The following is a 19,991-nucleotide window of genomic DNA, read 5'->3' as shown; positions in this document are numbered from 1 at the left end:
TTTTCTTTTTGATTCAGTTATATATCAAAAGTCTCCTGAGAGTTATACCATCCATTAATGATTTTTCTTGTGTCACAGTGGAGTCCAAGGAATAAAAATATCTCTTTTGAAAGTTTAAATGTGTTTCCGCTTTGTATATTCCTTCCGCATTTCTTATTTCCTACTTTGCTGTCCACCATATTCCTACGTATGCCATTCAGCTTTATCAGCTCTAGCATGGACCCTGTTAGTCCTGTGGTGCCTTGTGAAAGGCCATCTATTATAGTAGCAAACTTGATGAAAAATAATCTCACTTGGAGATCTGGAACACAGTTCAGAGAACTGTATCTCAACCAACAATAGCATTTTTAAGGAATTATGAGAGCACGATTGTTCAGACATTTAGTTCTTTTTTTTTTTTTTTTTTTTAATTTTTTATTGGATTATAGGTTTTGGGGTACATGAGCAGAGCATGCAAGACAGTTGCGTAGGTACACACATGGCAGTGTGCTTTGCTTTTCTTCTCCCCTTCACCCACATTTGGCATTTCTCCCCAGGCTATCCCTCCCCACCTCCCCCTCCCACTGGCCCTCCCCTTTTCCCCCCAATAGACCCCAGTGTTTAGTACTCCCCTTTCTGTGTCCATGTGTTCTCATTTTTCATCACCCACCTATGAGTGAGAATATGCGGTGTTTCATCTTCTGTTCTTGTGTCAGTTTGCTGAGGATGATGTTTTCCAGATTCATCCATGTCCCTACAAACGACACGAACTCATCATTTCTGATTGCTGCATAATATTCCATGGTGTATATGTGCCACATTTTTCCAATCCAGTCTATTATCAATGGGCATTTGGGTTGATTCCAGGTCTTTGCTATTGTAAACAGTGCTGCAATGAACATTCGTGTACATGTGTCCTTATAGTAGAACGATTTATAGTCTTTTGGATATATACCCAGTAATGGGATTGCTGGGTCAAATGGAATTTCTATTTCTAAGGCCTTGAGGAATCGCCACACTGTCTTCCACAATGGTTGAACTAATTTACACTCCCACCAACAGTGTAAAAGTGTTCCTTTTTCTCCACATCCTCTCCAGCATCTGTTGTCTCCAGATTTTTTAATGATCGCCATTCTAACTGGCGTGAGATGGTATCTCAATGTGGTTTTGATTTGCATCTCTCTGCTGACCAGTGACGATGAGCATTTTTTCATATGATTGTTGGCCTCATATATGTCTTCTTTCATAAAGTATCTGTTCATATCCTTTGCCCACTTTTGAATGGGCTTGTTTGTTTTCTTCCTGTAAATCTGTTTGAGTTGTTTGTAAATTCTGGATATCAGCCCTTTGTCAGATGGGTAGACTGCGAAAATTTTTTCCCATTCTGTTGGTTGCCGATCCACTCTAGTGACTGTTTCTTTTGCCGTGCAGAAGCTGTGGAGTTTGATTAGGTCCCATTTGTCTATTTTGGCTTTTGTTGCCAATGCTCTTGGTGTTTTGTTCATGAAGTCCTTGCCTACTCCTATGTCCTGGATAGTTTTGCCTAGATTTCCTTCTAGGGTTTTTATGGTGCCAGGTCTTATGTTTAAGTCTTTAATCCATCTGGAGTTAATTTTAGTGTAAGGTGTCAGGAAGGGGTCCAGTTTCTGCTTTCTGCACATGGCTAGCCAGTTTTCCCAACACCATTTGTTAAACATGGAATCCTTGCCCCATTGCTTGTTTTTGTCAGGTTTATCAAAGATTGTATAGTTGTATGTATGTTGTGTTGCCTCCGGTGCCTCTGTTTTGTTCCATTGGTCTATATCTCTGTTTTGGTACCAGTACCATGCTGTTTTGATTACTGTAGCCTTGTAGTATAGTTTGAAATCCGGTAGTGTGATGCCCCCCACTGTGTTCTTTTTGCTTAGAATTGACTTGGCTATGCGGGCTCTCTTTTGGTTCCATATGAAGTTCATGGTGGTTTTTTCCAGTTCTGTGAAGAAAGTCAATGGTAGCTTGATGGGGATAGCGTTGATTCTGTAAATTACTTTGGGCAGTATAGCCATTTTCACGATATTAATTCTTCCTAACCATGATCATGGAATGTTTCTCCATCTGTTTGTGTCCTCTCTGATTTCGTTGAGCAGTGGTTTGTAGTTCTCCTTGAAGAGGTCCCTTACGTTCCTTGTGAGTTGTATTCCAAGGTATTTTATTCTTTTTGTAGCAATTGCGAATGGCAGTTCGCTCTTGATTTGGCTTTCTTTAAGTCTGTTATTGGTGTAGACGAATGCTTGTGATTTTTGCACATTGATTTTATATCCTGAGACTTTGTTGAAGTTGTTTATCAGTTTCAGGAGTTTTTGGGCTGAGGCGATGGGGTCTTCTAGGTATACTATCATAGACATTTAGTTCTTTACCTTGTTGATTTCATTTGAGAAGTAAACTCATGGATTTTAGTTAAGGAAAAAAGATTGTATACAAGATTTTGAGATAGTAAAACCCTTTGAGCCTGTTGTCCCTCGTTCTTGATAATTTTTAGATTGATCCATAGAGATGTCCTTTTGTAACTGAGAGGAAATGATTCATGCCTCAGCTGAATTTGCTTCCATTGTGTTGTATTGAAACTGACTTCATATGACTAGTTCTTACAGTGTTTCAAAATACCATCAGAAATCCTTAAATTAGTAGCCTGGAAACTAAGAATGTGGCTTTGTAAATCAAATAGCACAAATTTTGTTTGACTTGAACAGTCCCTGGAAAGTGAAAATTATAGCAAAGACTAGCAAAATCGGTGTTAGGTAATTATGACCAATACTGAAACAGTCTTAATTTTGTACAAATGGCTCTTTTAAGAGAAAGAGCCATTTGTTTGATTGCTCCCTTTGTTTGATGCAAAATGACCTGTTTTATAAAGTTTTTATGTACCCCTCTCCTCTGCAAATGTCCTTATTTCACAAAGAACACCTGCAAGGTAAAGCAATGTGATAGTAAATACCATCCATCTGACAGGGACATATACCCAATTACAGTTGTTAGAAACTAGGAGTTACTGGTAGTGGTGTTAAGTATGGTGGCTTACCAATGCAATACAAGTATCAGCAGTAAGGTATGGCAAATTCTTCCATAGGTAATATATTGTGTGATATCTATGTGGTAATAAGACACCGAGGGTGGGAGTTTATTTGTAAAACTGGTGTTTTCTGGTGAGCAGGGAAAACAGTGGTCACTGTAAAGAAGTCCATGTTGCCCTTTTAAGGTGGCAACGTTGGACTCAACAGCAGGTGCTTTCCCACTTCCTAGCCCACTCTCAGGTAGTTTTAAGGGAGTTTTTTTCTGGCTGAATCCACTATTTTCTCTTTCTTTCATCATGTGAACGGTATTTGATTGAAAATCCCTGTCTTGTAGAACAACAAGTGAAAAGGCTTGATTCTTCTTTTCTCAATACACACTTCTTGTTGATCTTTCTGGCTAGCCTTTTGTTAATTGGCTAAGAGAGCTTTTAGTTGTCGGGTGCTGTGAGAGCCACTAAAATACCTCATTTTATCGTTTTGTGAATGGTTTCATCTTGTCAAAACTAAATACTGAGAGTCTTCCCAATTTGTCTCTCTGGACTCACAAAGACTAAAATTCTAAAGCACACTTATACTCAGAATGTCCCGAGGCTATTCAAGTATTTGGCCTCTGAGATTAGAATAGCTCAGTTTTTTTTTTTATATTTTTCATAGCTACTTAGAGTTTTCAGTAGTTCTTCCCACATTCACTGGTGTGCTGTGGTATTCAACAAACTATGTGCAGCCACAGTTGTGGACTGTGGTTTGCAAACTCTCAGGCCCATCCCACATCCTTCTCTTTGGGAAGTGCCTTCTATCTGCCCTTATCCAGTGTCACACATAAAAACTGCTCACTTTTCCCATTAACCCTAATGTGTACATTCTCCCTCTGGGACATCTGACTTCTACCTGGGTTGAAAACCTCGAGCTAAAATGCAAGGCTGCTAGTGGTGGCATTTTGATAATCAATCAGAGTGAGGAGAAAGGATGCCTCTGAAATCACTTCATAAAATGAGATTCCTGCTGGCCACATTTGTGTAAGGTTGGTCCTGGTAGTAACCATGAGGAGTCTGAGGAAGAAGTATGCCCAGGCGGCACCGTAAAGCATGTTCTCATTTGGCAACCTGTGTGTGAAGAATAACCTGAGAGGGCGTTGGAGTTACCTGCTGACTGTTCTGGCTGATGACATGAAAGTTGTTCTTTCCCTTGGACTTTACAATGCTGAGTTGTTAAAGTTATGTATACCTCTTAGGAGAAGGGTAGTTATATTCCGAATAGACAATAGTAAAACTGGGAAGAGTAAAAAGACTTTTATAATTAAGTTGATTTGTAAACATAAACCTGTATTTTATTACAAAGTCCTGATAGTTATACAATTTTAGTACTATTTATTTATTTATATTTCTTTCTTTCTTGAGATGGAGTCTCACTTGTCACCCAGGTTGGAGTGCAGTGGCACCGTCTTGGCTCACTGCAACTTCCGCCTCCTGGATTCAAGTGATTCTCATGCCTCAGCCTCCTGAGTAGCTAGAATTACAGGTGCATACCACCATGCCTGGCTATTTTTTGTATTTTTAATAGAGACGGGGTTTGCCATGTTGGCCAGGCTGGTCTTCAGCTCCTGGCCTCAAGTGGTCTGCCCACCTTGGACTCCCAAAATGCTGGGATTACAGGCATGAGCCATGCCTGGCCAATTTTTAATACAATTTAACGATAAAGACATGCATCAAAATTTTGTCCTACAGGATCAATTTAAAGCTGAGAAGTTTTATCTCGTTACTTGATACCAGTCAAATCAAGAAGACACACAGCACCCTTAGAAAGAATACTTGTCCTGTGAAACTAAAGATATAAATCTCATGAATAAAGCAGTTACCCTGGGAAGCCTAGAACTTACAAAAACCCAGACAGGGATCTAACTCCAAGTAAATTCTTTTTTTTTTTTTAATGTTGGAACAAAATTGTATCTCATAAATGTGATTATATATATATACTTTTAATCTATTTAATTATGAATCTTTTGAAAGGACAAAGGAGTTGGATTACTGACATGACAAATAATATTTCTTATTTTAAAAATAGAAATAAACTAATTTGTAATTAGAATCTAGCTTTTCTGCCTGAAATTTTTCTGTGTGGAATAATACATTTAAAGACAGTTTCTGAACATTTCTTTTTATGTGTGTGTGTGTGTGTTTAAAAACAGGTAAAGAATGAGAACTGGGATAAAAGGAACTAGAGATAAAGAGTTATTTACCGCTATTGACATCATGGTTAAAACTATGTGGATAAATGCATTGTTTAAGGGAATTAGTGTTTTGTTTTTGTTTTTCTTTTTAAAGAAAAAAAAAGAGGAGAGAGAACAGGAATCTTGCTCTATTGCCCAGGCTGGAATGCAATCTAAAAATAGGTATTAAAAACCTCTTTTTTGCCGATAGTTGTACTTATCAGCAGAGGCAGGAAGAAATAAGGGAAGAAAATAACAAACAGCCAAACAATATTTCATTTAAGTCTGTGAAATGCTAAACAAATGCTGAAGAATGATTTACTTCCAATTATGTGGTCACTTTCAAAATAGGTATAATGTGATACTGAGAAAAATGTATGTTCTGTGGACCTGGGGTGAAGAATTCTATAGATATTCACTGAATTTACTTGTTGCAGGTCTGAGATCAAATCATAAATGTCCCTATTAATTTTCTATCTCATTGATAGAAATAAAGTAAACTCTTTATTGTTTTATACCAGTAAAGTTTGATTCGATATGTAGTCATCTGGAAAACTAGAACAATCTTTTCTTATACATATTAACTTCCTCTCTCTTCACTGTGACATGGCATAAAGGCAAGACACAGATTTCAATTAAATGGCATCTCTTGAAACATGCACATACTTGGACAGTCTATTGTGATTGTGATGAACTTTTTCACAGAATGACTACTCACCACTGAAATGCAGCATTCCTGGAAGCTGAATGACAGTGCAGTTAAGAACATTCTGTTCTTTCAACCCAGGCAACTGCCCAGCTTTCCGTTTCCATGTGGAGTCTGAGCAGTGCCCTGTGTCCTGGGGTCAGATGGAAGCATATTAAGTCCTATGTACAACATTCCTGTAGGGAGGGTAAATTATACATTTCCCGATGTTGATCTCTGAGTCTTATTGGTATCCATGATTGAGATGCCTTTATTGATTAGGCATCTCATTTCTGCCCTTTGCATACTGTTCTCATTATTCTTATGGGACACAGCCATTTTTCTCTGGACACCTCACCTTATCCCCCTTCTCACCATTCCCACCACTTTGGGCTGCTCAGTTTGATAGCTGTTTCTGAAGGCTCAGAAAGAGCACTTGAAATGTTTTTGAAAAAAGACATCAGCATTTTCTCTTGGGAGATAGTTGGGTGAGGATAATGCAATGGTGAGACGGTGATGGAAACAGTGGCACTATGTTTTTGCAGCAGTAACAGTTGGTGCTACTAGTCAATAGAAGGAATCCTGCAACTTCTATGTGTTCCTCCCTCTCCTCCCACTGGAATCTGCTGGGGAGAGATATCTGGTTTGAAATTGGAAAGAAGAAAACTGCCTGAGTTACTCCAGTACAGGAAATGTAGAGCACTTAGCATTTATACACCAAAGGGCTAATGGACTGAGCTTGGCAAATAGCCTCTTGCATATAGTTACTGGATCTGATTTGTTTTCCTTGCTGTACTTTTGACTTGTAGTTCTTAACTGTTTTCTAGGATTATTAGAATCAAAGCTCATGATGAAATGAAACTAGATTCATGAGCCATAGACTTAATTTTGAGGTTCACTGAAATGACCAGAACAGTACCACCAAAAGGCAGGGGCACTGCCTGTGGCTCTTGTTTCCAGCAAGTACAACCTCTATTAAAATAATTCTCCCCCTGAGAGGAAGCTTATTCTGAATGATAGTTATAAATGGCCTTCCTTATTCATTCAGAGTTAGGATCTTTATACTCACCATTCCTATCACCAAAATCATCATTTATTAAACTTCAGTTGTGTATCATAACATACTAGGTGAGATATTCTGAGTAAGAACAATTGGAATTGAGACACAGCAGGAATACTGGAAGGCCTCATGTGTTGTGGTCCACATGGTACTCTGTACAAAGGTAGACATGTGTGCCTAGGTTCTGTGGGTATTTTATCATGTCTCTTCCTTCCAGCATCTGGACATTTCATCCCTGGCTGCTTTTGGAGGGAGTTGAATCCTGACAGGAGGGTTATCTAGGGAACTACCCAGGAGGAAAATGAAACCCAGTGTGGAGCAGGAGGCCAGGACCAGGCCCCTGCTGGTAATGCAGTATGTTGCTGTCACAACTGACTGCATACACAAATAGATGCTTGGATTTTTTTTTTTTTTTTGCATTGCTTTGTTTTCTTTTATTTTGCCTTTTCATGACAGCATTCATTTTGTAAGGCAAAGAAAAAGCCTCTTGGGTGGATTCAAGTTTTCATATCTGCAGAAGGCATTTCTACAGCTATTGTCAAACTTAGCTGGTCTGTAAAGAGTCTTTGTTTCTGGTTGACTGTTGCAGAAAGCAAGTTCATAAACTACCACGAATAACAGGAGAGAATGATTTCTATTGAAAGAGTAGAGTAGGATATGGTGCATGGAGCCAGTCCTGAAAAGGGTTTTGTTTCTTGCAGCATGGTGGAAATTCACATTCAGATTGCTGCTCTGTGTTCTTTAGCATGCTACAGTGAAACAATGGGCATGCCAGCCGTTGTAGCAGTGTTGATTAATGCATTCCTTGAATGTGTTGATTAATGTGTTCCTGGGATGCCTCCTTAAGCCGCCACTGCACCTGAGGTGTGTCGGATATGCCTTCTCCCCGGCTGCTGCTTTGCTCACATGAGCCCTTTTGCACACGGGTCTTTTGTGTGAATATTTCACACCAGTGCCTTTATGAATAAAACTACAGATCCAGCAGACTTTCTACAGACATATTATCCTCTGATGAAAGTGTCTATATTATAATCTAGTTGGGACTCTATAAACTATTATATTCATAGGAGGAATGCTTTTCTAATAAACACAAGTGGCATGGCTTAGTGGCATCTCTTTGTCCTCTGCATAATCCCACCCAGGAATTCATTTTTGTTCTTCTCAAAAGTTTTGTAAAGAAATCAAGCTGAAATACTTATGGAGCTCAGCTTGCCCTTGAATAAGATGGGAAGAGCTGTGTAAATTGATTGCACATTAGACACTTGGAGAACTTGGAGGCCCCGCTGGAAACCCACTCCTTTCAGGCCAGCCAGGGTAATTCTGTTTCCACACTGCTTCATCCCAGGTTGTGACTTCTCCTGCTGTATTCTGAATTCTCATTAAATGACACGTTTTTTCATAGCATGTTTTCAGAAGGACATACCTTGATGTGCTTCTACCTAACTAATGATTTGAAAAAGATGAGTGGGAGGTTTTTTGTTTAGTATGTTTTACTTGTAATTTGAGACATAAGAATTCTACTACTACTTTAAAAACTTTCTGACATTTTATTTCTCAGCAAGAAGACAAAAGGATTAGAAAGTCATGTTCTAAAATGATATGAGAGGGTCCAGGCAGAGAATAAATGGCCCAGTACTGCTGGGGTGATGGTATTGCCTGCTGTGCCTTGAGGCTCACACTATAGTATTTTAACAGAGGAAACCATCCGTGCTAGTCAGAAAAATGACATTTAACATTGGGAAAAGCAAACAAATTCATCTTCAATAAAAGGGAATTTTTATATAATAAAAAGTTATTGTATGGAGCCATTATATAAAGAAGTGGTAAAGTCTACAATATTTTTTGCTGTTAAATCTTGGCATGAAATTAATGGTGAAGGATGGCATTCTGATATTTTTAAGAATAAGAATTCAACTTGGATTCTTTATTCTTTTAACACATATCAGTGGCAAGACTTTTCAAAGATCTGCTTTGAGAGTCACAGAATATATAACTTACATTATTCAAGTAATAATAATTAACCCCCAAATTTACTATTATTTTTAAATTGTTATTTATATCTGTCTCACAGATAGTATTTGTGGAAAATGGAAAATATTGAATTATTTCTGTGGCATTTGCATACATAAATTTCTCTTTTGGAACTGTTGGTACACAGAATATGGTTAAATTATTTTAATACATGTTTGATTTGGAAGCATATATTGGAAGCACTAATGTTATTTGAATTGTATTAGTCTTCAGATAACTTTTAATTATATGATATACTTAAAATCAAAATGCACCAAAAAAGTATCTAAGAGGGAGTATATAATTAGACATGCATTTTCTTGGCTTGCCTTGAATTCTGCAAGAATTGAAGGGGTAAACAAAGAGAAGCAGTGAGCACGATTAATCTGGTTTTCTGCAAAGCTTTTGATACTGTACTGAATAAAGCTGCTGACAGAAGCTGTTAGTCTGGTGAAGGAAAGGCCATAGGAGGAACAGGTTGTGAAAGGAGAGAATGGAAGGCAGAGGACAGTCCCATGTGGAGAAGCACAGGGGAAATGGCTTCTGCACTTTTCTGTTTATTTGCTTTTGTCAAAAAGCACACAGAAGATGCCATAATGTAGTTTCTTAGATGGCTTTGTTCCTTGGGGCAAAAAACTGAGAAGGAGCTTGACAAATATGACTAGACAAAAGTAGCATATTTAAATGATTCAAATGACCTGGGAAATATATCTATGTTCCAAGTGTCCTGCAAAATATTTCTTTATTGTGTAGCATTTCCCTCTTATTGAGAATCCAACTATAGATATTCTTTAATGCAAAAACAGTCTTCAAATTGATTTGGTTTACAAAATAATAAATTACTTGACTGGGATATGGTTGGCTTTTTTGTTTTTTGTTTTTTGTTTTGAGACGGAGTCTCACTCTGTTGCCAGGATGGGAATACAGTGGCACGATCTTGGCTCTCTGAAACCTCTGTCTCCTGGGTTCAGGCGATTCCCCTGCCTCAGCCTCCTCACTAGCTGGGACTACAGGCATGTGCCACCATGCCTGGCTATTTTTTTTTTTTAATTTTAGTAGAAGCAGGGTTTCACCATGCCGGCCAGGATGGTCTCGAATTCCTGATTTTGTGATCCACCCACCTCAGCCTCCCAAAGTACTGGGATTATAGGCATAAGCCATTGCACCCAGCCTGACTGGGATATGTTTTTAAAGGTATTTGAAAAGCTTTCTTGCCATAGAGGAGTAGGAAAAATAAATGTATTCTACACAAACCAGAAGTCATCCCTGAGGAAAACATACCCTAATTTTCCCCTGGGTCTTCTCATGTGCTACTTATGGTTGTTGACAACCCAGAACAGGTTTATGGTAGATTGATAGACATCTTTGTTTTCCTGAAAAAAGACTTTAGATGTTAGCATTTTTCTTCTGTAGATTAATTTCCAAGTTCAGCAAGGAGGTAAATTTCAAATACCTACAGTATAACAGATTTCTTGATTCTGTCCAAATTATTTTCTTTCTTGTAACGTAACTGCCTTGATCCAGTAAGTGAGCCAATATTTAGGGCATAGAAAGACCTTTGTTAGAAAGAGTACACAATTGTAAGCCTTGCTTATATAAAACAGATTTATCTTAGTTATGAGTCAAATGTGGTTCTTCATAAGAAGCATGTTCAGCTGGGCGCGGCAGCTCATGCCTGTAATCACAGCTACTCAGGAGGCTAAGGCAGGAGAATTGCTTGAAACTGAGAAGCGGAGGTTGCAGTGAGACAAGACTGCACCACTGCACTCCAGCCTGGGCAACAGAATGACACTCCATCTCAAAAAAAAAAAACCAAAAACCTATTTTCAGTCACCATTGAATGAGTGGTGGGAACACTGTTTATAGTTGAACCTAGAACCTCAACATTTTATTGATAATAAATCAGAGTTTATTCTGAAGTCATTTGGGTCTTATTGATACAAATAAAATACTCATTTATGGAACCTACATGGAATGCCCATCTGGTGGCCATCTTTATTAACAATCATTATCTATAGCTTCTTATAAATAGGGAACTGTGAGAGGTGCTAAAAATACAAAAAGAGCCAAATACAGCTCTTGCTCTTCAGGGACTCACACTCATTCCATTGTGTATTTATAAATTGACTCTTCATAAACACACATATGTACATCAAAAAAGCATTGAGTAGCACCGATGGTTAAATATGTTGCAGAGGCTAAAAGAGTTCTAGGAGTTTGAAAGAGTGGTGACCACCAGGCACTGGGAGACTAACCAAGGTTCATGACTGGTTTGGACTTTAACTGATCATTAAGGAAGAATGATTCTAAAAGTAGTTTAGAAAAATTTAAGAGTAGAAATTACAGTGGGGAAAATCACAATGTCTTGAGCAGGGAGGGAGATAAGCATGGTATTTGCATGGTAAAAGTGGAAATAAGTAAACCAGTTTAAAGCAGCAAGCAGACCTAAGGAATGATTGAAAGTAATTTTGAAGAGGTGTTTGTTTCTTCCCCTCTTTCTTCATGAATGAATAATCATTTATACATTCATTCATAAGTGAGCTACTGTGCTTCAGACATTTCTAGAGTAGCAAGTTATATATGAAGTGTATACAGCACAATAATTGCAATATGGTGTAATTAGTATAAAAATATGAATATAATATATACAAATATAGTATACATGTATATGTACACAATCTACATACATGTAAGGTAATAAGTTACTTGACTGGGATACGGTGTTTGTTTGTTTGTTTTGAGACAGTGTCTCGCTCTGTCGTCAGGCTGGGAGTCAGTGGCGCAATCTTGGCTCTCTGCAACTTGCGCCTCCTGAGTTCAAGCGATTCCCCTGCCTCAGCCTCCTTAATAGCTAGGACTGACCACCCCCATTGATCAAGGCCTGATCACCCCCAATGGATCACCCCAAATGTGCCACCATGCCCGGCTAATTTTTAATTAATATGTTATATATATATTATGTATGTTATATGTTACGTACATATTATATATGTATCTCTTCCATGTATATGTATTAAGTACATTTAAAGGTATAATAGTAATATAAAGATAAATGTAGCAACTCCGCATGGTGGCATCAGGAAAATCCTTGAGAAAGAACATGAAACATGGTGGATATCCCCCAGGTAGACATGGAGAAGGATATTCCAGGCTCTGGGAGAGCGGAGGTCAAGTAGATCCTACATGAAGCCATGTAGTAGATATACTCCAAGTGCCTTGGTATATGACTGAAGGTGGAGAAGTTGGAGGTGCTGTGAGGATAGGTTGCAGAGATCATCTGGGGCAAGGAATTTGGGATAGATTATGGGATTCCATTTAAGGATTTTGATTACAGGAATCATGTGATCAGATCTGAGTTCAGAACAGACAGCTCAGCAGCTATATGTAGCATAGATTGGAGTACTGGTGAAATCAGAAACTGGAAACCAGTAGGAGGCTCGAGATAAGAAGCAATAGAGCCTGGGCCACTGTCCTAGCAGAGGAGCTGAAGAGAAGGAGACAATTCATAGTATATTTGCCAATTGAGAATGAAGAATAAGGAAGAGCAAGGCCTGATCACCCCCAGTAGAGACAGGACAGAAGGATGGGGTGATACTGACCAGAACAGAAAATGTAGCAGAACAGCTAGCCATGGTGGCTCATGCCTGTAATCCCAGCACTTTGGGAGGCTGAGGCAGGTGCAACACTTGAGGTCAGGAGCTCGAGGTCAAGAGCTGGCCAATATGGTGAAACCCATCTCTACTAAAAATACAAAAATTACCTGGGCGTGGTGGTACTTATCTGTAATCCCAGCTATTCGGGAGGCTGAGGCATGAGACTTGTTTGAATCCAGGAGGCGGAGGTTATGGAGAAGGCACCACTGCACTCCATCCTGGGCTATGGAGTGATACTTTGTCTCAAAAAAACAAAAAATAAAATGCAACAGAAGGGCTGCTTTTGAGAGGAAGACAGAGAGGACTGTGAAGAATCTGTTGTTTAAAATATGTCTAATTGTGAATATAATATACTGAATTTATATTTAGTTATGAACTCATTAAGTTCTTGAGTGAGAAGTGATATATGCCCAACATTGTTTTGAGAAGGTTAATTTGGCATCCATATTTTACGAAAATTTGGTGAAAGAACATAGAAGATGAGAAAAGCAGATAGGAAATTTTTGCTTTGCTGAATATATTTGTATTGCATTCCCAAAACTAGAGGTGAGGCTGTGGGAATGGTAGGCAGAGATGCTGGGAGTCAAGCAAGTTGCCTCTGTCATTTTGTTTAAATTTACCCAGAACTTTCGTTCCATTATTCTGTGAATATAATCTTAGTTGAGACATATTTGTTCTCAGTTGGACATCTTAATTGGAGCTCAGAAAACAGGGTTGGCAGTGGTGCTAACTGGTCATCCCAGTTTGTCCTGAGATTTAGTGTACTTTTTTGAAGAAGGGGGGTGGTTTCTCAGAGACCCCATGCAAGTTGAATTAATGCCATCAGTCATCTCCAAGAGAACTAGCTGTAGAAACCAAAAGGTCAAAAACTCATATTAACTGAGGGACCTAGAATGTACACAATTCAGACTGAAATGATTTTCTCAAAGAGGAATCTGAATGAAGAAAATTTTGCCAAGGGCAAAAATGAAGGAAAACAGTACATAGCATTCCCAAGGGTCACTGGAAACATTTCTTGAAGCAATAACATGGAACAGTATGTCATTATTACTAAGCAGACAAATTTGAGTCAAATATATGGGGAAAGAGCTGCATTGTTTTGTTGTTGATATTATTATGGGGTTTTTTTTTTGTACTTGGGTCACTATTTAGAAAGGGTGATCAGTTAGACATAGGCCAAATGTTTGGGGTGATATTTCTGTGAAACATTTTCATCTTAATAATTATTTCATTTTGATTATGAGGAAAGGCATTTAACCCTAGAGCATGTACAAACCTGAAAAGCAAGTCTCAGAAATAGTGTTCTAAAGTGATGCGTCGGACTCAGAGGGAATTCTATGTACTTAATCACAAATTCGCCATAATTAATGCACCAAATCATACTTTTAAATGACCAAATAATTTATATTCATAAATTTTTCATTTTGAGCCCCTAGATATTTTTAATCAAAACCCATATCACTATCCATTCATCTTCCAGTCAAACAAATGGAAAAGAGCCATATTTTTTTCAAAAATAGGAAAATTGTCTCATTTCCCTTCTATGTCTCATGTCCATAGGATAAGCAAAAGAAAAAAAAATCTGAAACACTTTACTTTGCACTTTAAAAATTCATCCCAGAGGCTGGGCATGGTAGCTCACACCTGTAACCCCAGCACTTTGGGAGGCTGAGGTGGGTGGATCACAAGGTCAGAAGTTCAAGACCAGCCTGGCCAAGATGGGGAAACCCAGTCTCTACTACAAATACAAAAATTAGCTGGGCATGGTGGCAGGCACCTGTAATCCCAGCTCCTCAGGAGGTGGAGCTTATAGTGAGCCAAGATCGTACCACTACACTCCAGCCTGGGCAACAGAGTGAGACTCCATCTCAAAAAAAAACAAAAAATTATCCCAGAAACATGAGATGGGATGGTTGGAGGTCATGCAGTTGGTGTCACAGGACACCCTGCCTGTTGTCTTCTGTAACTTATACCAGTCACGCCTTGTTGCTGCTAATGACTTCCCAGGTGTCTGGTACCAATTCTTCACTAGTTGCTGTTGTCCTAGAAATCATTAGTGATCTGTGTAGAACATGGAGAACATTTTCTGGAAAACCATTTAATACTTGTTTGAATTTCTGTAAACATTGTCTATGGGGAAAAAAAAACCTTGTAGTTTCTTTTCCACACTTTGGTTGCCATTGTTCTGAATATGGCTGGCATATAACACACTTTGGCATCTATAATGAAATTACATTTATCATCTGTCCTTAACCATCTTCCTGGCAAAAGGATTGGGAAATTTTTGTTCAGATATGTAGTAACACTATTTTTAAAATGTTCAAATTATATAGAATTCTTTGCAGATTTTGTTAGGGAGTTCATTATAATTTAAATTCAACTTATCAAAATTATTATTTCTTTTTTGATGTTACATAAGTGGTGCCTTATATACGTCTTCCTTATAATGGAGTGTTTTACTTTTATTTGTACAATATAAAGAATGTTGTGTAGTTTGCTGTTTTATTTTTTTTTTAAAAACTAATATTATTATTATTATTAACTATTTTGAGACGAAGATTCACTCTTGTTGCCCAGGCTGGAGTGCAATGGCGCCATCTTGGCTCACCACAACCTCTGCCCCCTGGGTCCAAGTGATTCTTCTGCCTCAGACTCCCCATCTGGGATTACAGGCATGTGCCATCACACCTGGCTAATTTTTGCATTTTTAATAGAGACAGGGTTTCTCCATGTTAGTTAGGCTGGTCTCGAACTCTCCACCTCAGGTGATCTGCCTGCCTTGGCCTCACAAAGTGCTGGGATTACAGGCATGAGCCACTGTACCCAGCTTAAAGAATTATTTTTAACAAAAATTTGCCTATGCAACTATCTTGCATGTTCTTCACATGTACCCCAAAACCTAAAATTCAATAAAATAACATTTGATTCAATGAAATATAATTCTACTTCCTGAATAAACTGTAAAGCAAAACATATTTTTTCCTTAAAAATAGCTGTTACTGAGTTGATAGTATTATATTTTAATCAAAAATTTAAATTTAAAAACAATCTTTTCTAAGATTGAGTTTCTCTTAACTCATAAAATATTTTAGTGCCCCAAAATCAGCACCATAATTTTAATGTAACGGTAAACTAGGCAAAAAAAGGAGATATTCCAGGTTGCAAAGCAAGATCTGATACAAATTTTGCCAATGCCTTTATTATTAACTTACATTTCCTCCTCGCCTGTGTGCCTCAACAGGATAGACATGTGACATTTTTCTTTGGAAATTTGACTTATTCTTTTCAATGGTGTCCCTATTACCACAACGTGGAGGCAAAATGTTTTCTGGAAGGATCTCTACTTACTCAGGGATGCATTTCTCTTTTGCCTGTCTGTTTGTTGGCATATGCATGACATAATGACCTCAGAAAATAGATGTTTATTATAAAAATAACATCTGGTATCGTCTAACATTTTGTTGCATAAAGATAAATTAGTTTACTTTTATATATTTTAATTTATTCCCAACGATGATGGCCCTTCTTCAATATTTAATAAGGTAAAATTAGCATAGTATTATTATAACAATCAAGAATAATCATAATATGCCCTAAGCAGTATTTTTTCAATATCAGGGTTTTTTTCTCTCTTCTTCTCTTTTGTTAAAAAAAAATGTCAACAGAAGTTTGGGAAAGGAGTAAATTCGTATGTAGGCAGTAATATCTTACCAGTGGGATTAGATATTCCTAGTGATACCTGTTCTGAAAACCATATGTTCTACTGTAATAATAGCAGATTTACTGAGGCTTACCATGTGCTGGACATGTCCTAAGTACTGCACATGTTTTATCTCATCCTCCCAGTAACTTGTTATTATCGTCATTTTATAGAAGAAGAAATCGAGGTACAGTGTTAATTACATGGCTCAGGGACACAGAGCTCATAAATGGTAGAGCAGGGCCTCAAACCAAGGTAGTCTAATTCCAGGGTGCATGTACCACATTGCTGTCTGGTCACAAAATGTGCCCACCAGAATGCTTAATTATTTCAAAAGAGCAGCACTTAGCCTTGAGACTTCTGGTCAATGTGCTGTATGCACATGACAAATAAGGTCTCACATAGAAGTCAAAGTTATTACCCTGCTGCCTGTTCACATCAAATAATAAATCTAAAGGCTGTCAGGGTTGTTCCACTGCACGTGTGGCTGTAAATGTCTATTTCATGTTTGTGTACATTGTGGGGAATAAATAGGTGCTACAGAAAGAGAAAAAAAATTCTAGACCAAACAAGTTAATATGGTTAGGAATGCTTGCCTGCTATTACATTGGGTATTCTTCCTATCTCTTATGTGACTGATTCTATCTGAAAAAAATTTCTGGGAATTTAATGTCATTGTGATTTGCTCACAGGTCTGACCTTTGTCCACAGTAATAGAAATAATGGTAATGAAAGCTCACTTTTTATACCTTATCCCCACCCCATGCCAGCTCTTTTTTCCTAGAGCTCTCACCCAGAGACTTGAGCCCTGTTTTATTTACACGGGATTTCGACGGCAGCTCGCTAACTACTGCTTCTCAGGAGAAATTTACTGATAGCTGCTTTATTGTAACCTTTTACTCCTTTCCTTGGCCCCTTCGCATCCTAACCCAGCGTTTGTGGGGTTTTTTTTAACTTCTTTTGTTTTTTTTTTGAGATGGACTCTCGCTCTGTGGCCCAGGCTGGAGTGCAGTGGCACGATCTTGGCTCACTGCAACCTCTGCCTCCTGAGTTCAAGATTCTCCTGCATCAGCCTCCCAAGTAGCTATGATTACAGACATGCACCACCAGGCCCAGCTAATTTTTGTATTTTTAGTAGAGACAGGGTTTCACTATGTTGCCCAGGCTAGTCTTGAACTCCTGACCTCAGGTGATCCAACCGCCTCAGCCTCCCAGTGTGCTGGGATTACAGGCATGAGCCACCACACCCAGTCCCGTGTTCGTGTTTTAATGAAAGAATCTGGAAGATAAATAGCCTTGAAGAGAGCCAAAGCAAGGAAAATTTAAATCCTACCATTAAATTCAAGCAGTAGAATTCCATGTGGAGGGTTTGGGGGTTTTGTTTTGTTCTGGATAGAAGAGTCCTGTCCTGTGAGCCCCTTACATCATCACACAGTAAGACTATCTCCTCATAATATCCCCTACCTGCTTAATATAATAATTTCAGTGATGCGTTCTAGACAGCAATCATGAGAAATGTGTATTTGTTTCTTTAAATTTGATTATTAGTAATAAAGTACAGCTCTGCAACATGGATTTTATTTAAATGTGTATTTAGTTTTATTAATGATCTCCAGATTATAAAGTGTTTTATTCTGGGTGTTTTACTATTTCTTTATCTTAACTAAGCTTTTACAAAGCCAGAGCCCTCTCCTGACTCTGCATCAGGTAGACTGGCCTCCTTGACACCCCATGAGCAAGTCAGGACACTCCTACCACAGGCTCTTTCACTGAGGCTCCCTCTGTCTGGAGCACTCTTCCTGCATATGTCCCCGTAGCTTACTGCTGCTTCTTTAGGGCTTTGCTCAGATATCATTTTCTGGTGAGTTATTTCCTGAACCTGTGGCAAGAAAGTATATTATGCATGTGCATATACACACACATATGTGCATGTGTGCACACACACACCCACACACACACACTGACATGTTGGAGCCCCTGTACCTTCTTCTTTGTTTTATTTTTTCCTCTGTAATACCCACCTAACAAACTAGATAATTTGCAGTTTATTTTGTTGTTTCCCTCCCTTTAGAGTGTAAGATTTGTTAGGACAGAAACTTCAGTCTACTGTGTTCATTAATGTATCCCGGCACCAAGAACACTGCCTGGCATGTAATACATACTTAATTTGCTCAATGAACAAATGGATAAATGAATGATGACTTATGAAACATTAAAGTTTCAGCCCTTTGTCAGATAATCTTGTTAGCTAAATAAATGCTGCCTTAGTTTTCTGTGACAACCTGACTTCTTACTCACAAATTCTGCTAGCAGGAGGAAAGGGTATTGTGGCTTCCCATTGTTAAAATGTGGAGGTGGAGTTGGAAAACAATCAAAAGAAATGTTCCTCTCATTTTTTGGAGCAAATGAACAAATCTAGCGTTTGTTTTTGAGAGAATAAATGCTCTTCAAAAAGAACAGAAACTGTTCCCAAAATCTTTGAAGTATGTCACTGATCCTTTAACCAGTAGTTGGAGAAGCGAGTATCCTAGTGACAAACAGAGGCTTTGTGGGGTTGAAAGCTGATCATAAGTTTACAAAGACTGATTGGACCTTTGTCTTGTGACTAATGCCTGGCACTGACACAGAGGAGGCTCTTAACTGGCACAGGCACATATATTTTAAGTAAAAATGCTTGTTCTCAAAGAAATTAATTTTTTTGCCTAGGTGCCCTCTTTTGAGTTAAAAGAATGCATTGCTCAGGATGTAAATAACATTAGTAATTCTGCCAAAGTCACATTATTTTCTGTAATGGTATAGGGAAATAGATTATTTGGGGAAAGAGATTATCATTTTTTGTTTCTTAGAGATTTTTCTTTTAATAATTTATTTAATTTGCTAGTTGTAAAAGCACAGGAGATTATATGAATAAATTAGGCCTTCCAATTACAGGGCCTGTGTTTTGTGGTGCTAACATTAAAGCCAGCATGTTTCTTATTAATACAATAAAAATATCTGTTCTCAAGACCTGATCCAGACCCTGCATTCATGTTATGATTTCAGGATATGAAGACACCCTACAGTCCTCCTCCCTCTAAAAAACTATCCTGACCTGCTGGCTGATGCCTGAACTTCTCCTGCTAGGCTTGGTTTCCCTAATTCAATTCTATATTTATTGAGTTGCTACTGCTTCAGTCACATATCAGACATGACATGAGATTAGCACTCTGAGTCACCTGTATATTCTTCCATGTGCCAGGGAATTTCTGTTTTGATCCCTGCTGAAATGAAACCTCTGAGGTCTCATCTATGTGTAATACTTCAGTGGCTCTACTTCATTTCTTTCCAGGCAAAGATACTAGGCTATTGAATAGCTGAAGAGAGGGAGAAAGGCTAGTACCTGTGTAAGAAAATGTGCACGATTGGAACAGACCACAGAGAAGCTTTCCCAGCTTTACCATACAGAGGCTCCACTTTGTCCACTAGTAGTGGAGTATGCTTTCTCTGAGTAGTTGGCATGCTTTCTCCATCCTTCTTAACACTGCGAAGTGTGTGAAAGTATCTGCCAGAGACTTCAGGCAGAAGTGTCTAACTTCCATCTATAACCGAGTGAAACAAAGAGTAACCTTTGCTTCTTCCAGACACCTTCTGGGAACTCTGTGCTAGCTC

General features: G+C 38.4%; 1 protein-coding gene across 50 annotated transcripts in view; it reads left to right on the top strand.

Annotated features, from left to right (window-relative positions):
* NRCAM (neuronal cell adhesion molecule) overlaps window positions 1–19,991 on the top strand; it is a 336,778-nt gene that overhangs the window by 155,457 nt on the left and 161,330 nt on the right. The gene's annotated exons all lie outside the window — the stretch shown is intronic.

This window comes from Callithrix jacchus, chromosome 11, assembly GCF_049354715.1.
Source record: "Callithrix jacchus isolate 240 chromosome 11, calJac240_pri, whole genome shotgun sequence".
Lineage (NCBI taxonomy): Eukaryota > Metazoa > Chordata > Mammalia > Primates > Cebidae > Callithrix > Callithrix jacchus.
The sequence above is the reverse complement of the archived record's forward strand: the minus strand, read 5'-3'. Positions and strand labels throughout refer to the sequence as shown.